General features: G+C 35.2%; 1 protein-coding gene across 1 annotated transcript in view; it reads right to left on the bottom strand.

Annotated features, from left to right (window-relative positions):
- Window positions 1–7,500, bottom strand: part of LOC136832250 (irregular chiasm C-roughest protein-like) — a 215,174-nt gene that overhangs the window by 108,142 nt on the left and 99,532 nt on the right.

Here is a 7,500-nt window from a genome sequence, read left to right as displayed (position 1 = left end):
GACATACTCTGGCCAATCGGTGACCTTTTACGAGAAATCCCAAATGTCAACTCAGGACCTTAGATATTATCACATAAACCGTAAGAGTGGTAGCTCTCCTCCCAGTTTTACTAGACTCTCTCTCTCTCTCTCTCTCTCTCTCCTCATCACATCAAACGTAGGAGTCTGGTCTCTTTCAGTTTTACTAGACTTTCTCTGGTCTCTCTCTCTCTCTCTCTCTCTCTCTCTCTCTCTTCCATCCTTGCACCATCCACTTTTCCCTTGCAATCCTTCTACAGCACATAGCTTCCTTGTCATCTTTTCTCCCAGCAAATGCAAGTCCAAAAAACACCATCCCTCAATGTATCATACAGTTTCCTAAATCTCTCTCTCTCTCTCTCTCTGTGAGAATCTGATTGCTTGCTATTTTTCTCTTTGCCTTCCTCCTGACTATGTCTGCCTTTTTTCCCTGGTCCCTCCCTCCTGTCCGTTGAAGAACACATCTACTTTAGAGCATAAAATGTGACCTCTTATCTCTATACCATCGTCAAATAACTTAGCTCAAACCCCGTCGTCTAACCTCACTCACCTCCAGCGTATTCAATTCCGTATGTCTTTTGTGGGGTTTTACGGGGTTTCTACGTCACCAATCTGCGGAAACTAAGCCTACGACGTTTTTGGTTGGTTTCATTCCAAGTTCATGAAGTCTTTTATGATATTCAACCTAATTTGAATAATCTGAGCCCCTTCAGCCTTTTGCGGGATTCAGTCTCACAGAATACCACAATCGTAGACCGTCTTGTCATGTGTTGTGTGGAAAATCACTCATATGCAATTAATTCAATCTTTTATTTCCTATGAGGACTTTATATATATATATATATATATATATATATATATATATATATATATATATATATATATATATATATATATATATATATATGTGTGTGTGTGTGTGTGTGTGTGTGTGTGTGTGTGTGTGTGTGTGGAAAATCAATCATATCCAACCAATTCAATCTATTATTTCCTTTGAGACTTTATATATATATATATATATATATATATATATATATATATATATATATATATATATATATATATATATATATATATACATACATATATATATATATATATATATATATAATTGGCAACTGAAAGAACCTTTGCTCACATTAGAAGAATATAGGAATGGCAACCATCTAAAAGTCGTAAATCAATAGAAATACAAGAAACTGTCTGGAGTTGGCTACGAAGTTAACTTACCCAGTTGCAAAGAATTATTGTATGCTATTAGTGTAGTTTTCTGAATCCTTACAAACCCCAAAATGACGAAGATGTTTGTGAACTTGTCGTGTCGTATTGGCCCGAATAGAAGCTGTGGTCATGTATGAAGATGATTATGTATGTATGTATGTATGTATGAAGATGTAGGAAGATTATGTACCGGATTATGTGAAGTATAAATTCTCAAATCCATTATGAGGAAAGTATTGGGATATGTGACGTTAAATGTATATATATATATATATATATATATATATATATATATATATATATATATATATATATATATATATATATATATATATATATATATATATATATATATATATATATATATATATATATATATATATATCCCATTCTCATAAACAGTAAGAGACAAACCGTTCTAACACTTAACAGTTTTAAAACCACGCTTTCATCACGCACAGTCCGCGTTCACGATACTTACACTAAACTCCTATATACAAGCTTTAGGATGTATCTAAATGTTTAGAACTCCAAATTTCCTTCTCGAGACGTTAAGAACACGTCCTTTGGATGCTGCCCGATTATACATTTCACTCAAATAAACCCCAATGACAGCACATCATCTCCCATTCAACCCTCTCTCGGCTTCCTTAAGATGCGGAAGACGTAATCGAGATTCATTTCGGGAAAACAAATTTCTGTGCAACTCCGCCTCTCCCTTTGATCTGTCGCGGATTTCTGAGGGTTTCGAAACCAGACGGAGTTCGAGCTGCTGTGTGTGTGTGTGTGTGTGTGTATTTGTGTGTGTGTGTTATTCTGAAATACGCTATTAGCCTTCTTATCTTCCGATGGGCCGACTTTGGAATTGCCTGTAAACATAACAGATTCTATATACAGTATTAGTGCTACTACTAGTAGTAGTTCTAATGCCACTCCTACTGCTGGTATAACCAGTTATTGCACTGCAATGCGGGTTATTTTTTAAATTACTCCATTAAATCATTTACATTCCATAAGAACAACTTCAGCATTACAGGTAAACAGTACAAATGCTAACATCATTGCTACTATTACTCCTGTTGATCAGAATCATTGCTACTGTTACTAGCATGGCTGTTTTTGCTTCTGCTACTTCTACTGTTACTAGTAGTAATATCTGTATTATTACTACTGCTACTTTACTGTTAATATTACATTAGCAGACCTAAAATCTGGAGGATACCAAGCAATAACATTCAGAAGTTCTTAATGGAGTATACTCAGGCTACAAGACTTTCTTTATACGGATCAAGGGTCGGAAGGTTCTATTTTCTGCCTTGTTAGAGGAAATCTCTATTTGATTTGCTGTCCCTCTTTCCTTCTGAAGGAAGAAGCTCGGCATCTAAAGATAAATCTCTCTCTCTCTCTCTCTCTCTCTCTCTCTCTCTCTCTCTCTCTCTCTCTCTCTCTCTCTCTCTCTCTCTCTCTCTATGATAAATTCACGAATGGTAACTCACCTAAGATGCAGTGCGTATCCGAACTTTTCCAGCCATGGCTGCCAGAAATGGACAAGTTTTCTCGTTCTCTTCCTCTGTGAGTATCTATTTTTACGTTTTATTTTGTCATTATACGTCACAGCATATGCTTCTTGACAATTGGTGTTTTGTTGTATTCTACATTGCAAACAGTTCATTGCAATGTCTTTAGCAGACAAACAATATCTGTGTGTGTGTGTGTGTGTGTGTGTGTGTGTGTGTGTGTGTGTGTGTGTGTGTGTTATCCATGACAGGAGAACCCCTCTCTAAATATCCCTCGGCGTTGTTTTCCAATTTCCATTTACTTCCTCCCAGAATCAGATCCTTCATTTTCTGTTCTGTAGCGCCGTACTGCTTTTAGCTACCCAACAGCATCCAATCATTCCCTTCTCCTCTGCAGCAGCCTCTCCTACAGGCAGACCGACATTAAACGGTTCTCTGAGAAACCGAATCCTTCCTTAGGACCCGGCCATCCTCGACCTCATCCCCCTGTCCCCAACTCCCGCCCCTCCAAAAACGAAGGAATGTCCTGCAGCTGCCTCCGTGTGGGAGCCGCTGTAATAGCTGACCGTTATTGCTTCCTTGACAAACTTACTATCCTCCCAGCTCTTCTTCTCCTTCACAGGAAAGAGAAAGGGGACAGACAGACAGACAGACAGACAGACCAGGGTGCCCAAACCATCCTCTTACCGCTGTGATTCGCTTTCTTCCTCTCCTTCTTCTTCTTCTTCTTCTTATATATGAGAATTGGGAAGCTTTTAGTGCCGGGAGATATAACCAACAGATAAGAAGAAGAAGAAGAAGAAGAAGAAGAAGAAGAAGAAGAAGAAGAAGAAGAAGAAGAAGAGGGAAATATGGAATTGCTGTGGCATTCCCAGAAGCTTTTTACAGTCAAGGAATTCCTCGGCTGACATTTGGAAATCCAATTTCATCATTCTGAAAGAACGCACATTCCTGTTGTTGTGGTTTTGTCGTTGTTGGTGCTACTGTTGTTGCTTGCTGGTGTGATTATTTATTTTATATATATACAGAGGCTGCTCTAATTGGTGGCATTGTCTTGGGTGACATTATGGCAGTTCTTACTATTAGGAAAGTTCTTCAATGGCTACTTTCAGTGATGTTATCATTTTCTCTGTTATTGCTGTAGTTATAATTGCTGTGGTTATTTACGCTTGTTATTATCAGTGATATTATCAACCTACTTCTCATTGCATTTTTCTCTGGTACTCAAGGAAGTCTTCATCACTCCAAGTTGCAATGTCATTATATGGTAAGGACAACACGGGTTATATTTAATTAAATGCATTCCACTTTCCCATACGCTTTAATCAGAACAGCTCTCGCTGTAACATTCGGAAGACTATTACCACAGGTTACAGTTAGTCACATCACATATAAATCCATATATATATATATGACATATATATATATATAAACTATATATATATATATATATATATATATATATATATATACATATATATACATACATACATACATATACATATAAGTCACATACATATAAATCCATACATGTCATTGCTATAATAATGTATATGAAAAGAGCAAAAGGATACCAAACTATGACACACTTTCCCAATAACTTTACCTTGTTAATAGGAAAATAAAACTACTTCCAGATTTATAAAATTCCATGATAATTCTCCAAAGGGCTCGCGTGAAAAAGAACGTCAAAAAAAGTTGAAAATCAATGACTAGCAAACATTACATCTCACAAACCCCAAATTTAATTAACAGATTTCCCCATCATCATGAAAACCAGCTTTTCCTGGAAAAATTAATTGAAACATTTACAACGCGACGGCGTCCAAATGATGCAGTTACCTCAATTTTACTGTTGTTGTTGTTGTTACGTGTAAAAAGATTTATATGGAAGGAGCCAAAATCATTGTTGTTGTTGTTACGTGTATAAAGATTCACATGGAACAAGCCAAAATCATTGTTGTTGTTGTTACGTGTAAAAAGATTCATATGGAACAAGCCAAAATCATTGTAGTTGTTGTTGTTACGTGTATAAAGATTCACATGGAACATGCCAAAATTATTGCTGCTGTTGTTGTTACGTGTAAAAAGTTTCATATGGAACAATCCAAAATCATTGTTGTTGTTGCTACGTGTAAAAAGATTCATATGGATCAAGCCAAAATCATTGTTATTGTTGTTGTTGTTACGTGTAAAAAGATTCATATGGATCAAGCCAAAATCATTGTTATTGTTGTTGTTGTTACGTGTAAAAAGATTCATATGGAACAAGCCAAAATCACTGTTGATGTTGTTGTTGTTACGTGTAAAAATATTCATATGGAACAAGCCACAATCATTGTTGTTGTTGTTGTTGTTACGTGTAAAAAGGTTAATTTGGAACAAACCAAAATCGTTGTTGTTTGTTGTTGTTACGTGTAAAAAGATTCATACGGAACAAGGCTACAATCACCGTTACACGGAAAGCCAACTTCCCCATTACCGGATGTATGCATGTCTCCACGTAAACATGAGTAAAAGAGAAAGAAAAGTACATATGGAATTAAATTCTTATGGCCCCTAAAATGGTGTGATAGAGTGAAAAGAGTGAAGGGATTTGTATAAAGAGTGAATCTGTTATGAAAGAACAGGTGCGGGCATTTGTATTCAAATGCCCAGACGGTGATAGCAATACCTTGTAGGCCAGCGTGCTATCAACGGCATTATTAGTTGATTGCAATTACGTCATTACTGGATAACATATCGTGTCTTAACATCAGGTTTAATCAAGTTATGAATACCTCTCTCTCTCTCTCTCTCTTCTCTCTCTCTCTCTCTCTCTCTCTCTCTCTTCTTCTTTCTTATATATATATATATATATATATATATATATATATATATATATATATATATATATATATTTACATATGTATATACAATAAATAATGCATACATACATACACACACATCACATATATATATATATATATATACATATATATATATATATATATATATATATATATATATATATATATAGATAGATAGATAGATAAACAGATAGGTAGGTAGAATTATACATACATACATACATACATATATATATATATATATATATATATATATATATATATATATATATGTATGTATGTATGTATGTATGTATGTATGTATGTATGTATGTATGTATGTATGTATGTATGTGTGTGTGTATGTATGTAATTTTAATCATGACTTTATATGAAACACGGGCAATCAAAAAGCCAGAGCCTACAGTAAATAAACTTACAACGTACTGAAGGCAGAACCACCAACAACCTGACCATCCATATAAAAAAAGAATTAAACCAACGTCCAAACAAATTAAAGCAGAATAAACATAGTAAAACATCGCATCCTTCCGTCGAACGCGACAATCAAGCACTCTACGGCTTTCGGCGTTAACAAACAGAACAAATATTTCACTTATTGAGCCCGAGTAAAACACCACTGAGTGTAATCGGATGGGACTCAATCGATACAGATTAACTGTCTGAAAATAAGCCTCGCTTCTGTGCGCGCGAGCGCGCCTTCAGCTGACAGCCAGATTATGAACCGGCAGGCGAGAGAGGATGGGCCGTTTCACGAAGCTCTAGTTAAACGAAGTGGAAGTGTGATTCTTTTGGATACATGAAGTGGGAGACTACTTTGTTTATAATGAAGTGGAAGAGAAAAGTTTTGGGGCAAAATGAAGTGGGCGTATCAGTGCATACTGAATGGTTTCGTGACGTGAAAGTGTGTTAAGATGACCATCATTGAAAACGAAGTGGAAGTGTTTCTTTTGGATAAATGAAAAGGAGAATACTTTGTTTAAAATGAAGTGGAAGGGTAAATATTGGGGCAAAATGAAGTGGGCATGTCAGTGTTTTCATGTGAAGAGTGTATTAGGATGACGACCACTTAAACGAAGTGGAAGATTTATTTTTTTGACCAAATGAAGTGGGAGAATATCCTGTTTAAAATGAAGTGGAAGATAATTTGGGGCCAAATGAGTGGGAGTGTCAGTTTATTGTCTTCATGGCTTAAATGAAGTGGGGGAATACTTTGTTTAAAATGAAGTGGAAGAGTAATTTTAGGGCATAATGAAGTGGGTGCATAAGTGTGTGCTGAAGTGGTTTAAGAAACTGGAAATGTGGGTTTTTGAGCTAAATGAAGCGGGAATATGCTTTCTAGTGCTCAATGAACTCACTGAAGTGCAAGCACTTTTTGGTCTTACTTATTTTGTATCAAATGAAGTAATAGATTGAAGCGGTTTATTTTTTATTTTACGAGTTAAATGAAATCAATGAAATGGAAATGTACTTCTTGTGCTGAATGAAGTTTTACAGACACGAAAAGATATGCATTAACAGACTTCTTAAATAAAGAAAATTACAGTAATATGCGAAAAAATTATAAGAGAATTCGAAACCTCTGCCTGTCATTGTAATTAATCATTATCAAAGAAGCTTTTGAAAAAAAAATTAATTTGAATATTTACTTACTCAGAACTACGAACACATTACAGCCATCGATTTGACACGTACCTGTGAAGAGAAGAAAATCATTTGTAAAGAAAACAATTATTGTCAAGCCTTTTAAGCAGTTATGCAAAAATCTAAAATATTACGTACAGACAAGTAAACGATTGTAAATATGATAACTTGTGAAGGAAAGATAACCTGCAAAAATCATAAAAATATATTTTAAGAAATAAAAAAAACGAACATAGGAAATACAACATTTT

This window comes from Macrobrachium rosenbergii, chromosome 49 (assembly GCF_040412425.1).
Source record: "Macrobrachium rosenbergii isolate ZJJX-2024 chromosome 49, ASM4041242v1, whole genome shotgun sequence".
NCBI lineage: Eukaryota > Metazoa > Arthropoda > Malacostraca > Decapoda > Palaemonidae > Macrobrachium > Macrobrachium rosenbergii.
The sequence above is the reverse complement of the archived record's forward strand: the minus strand, read 5'-3'. Positions and strand labels throughout refer to the sequence as shown.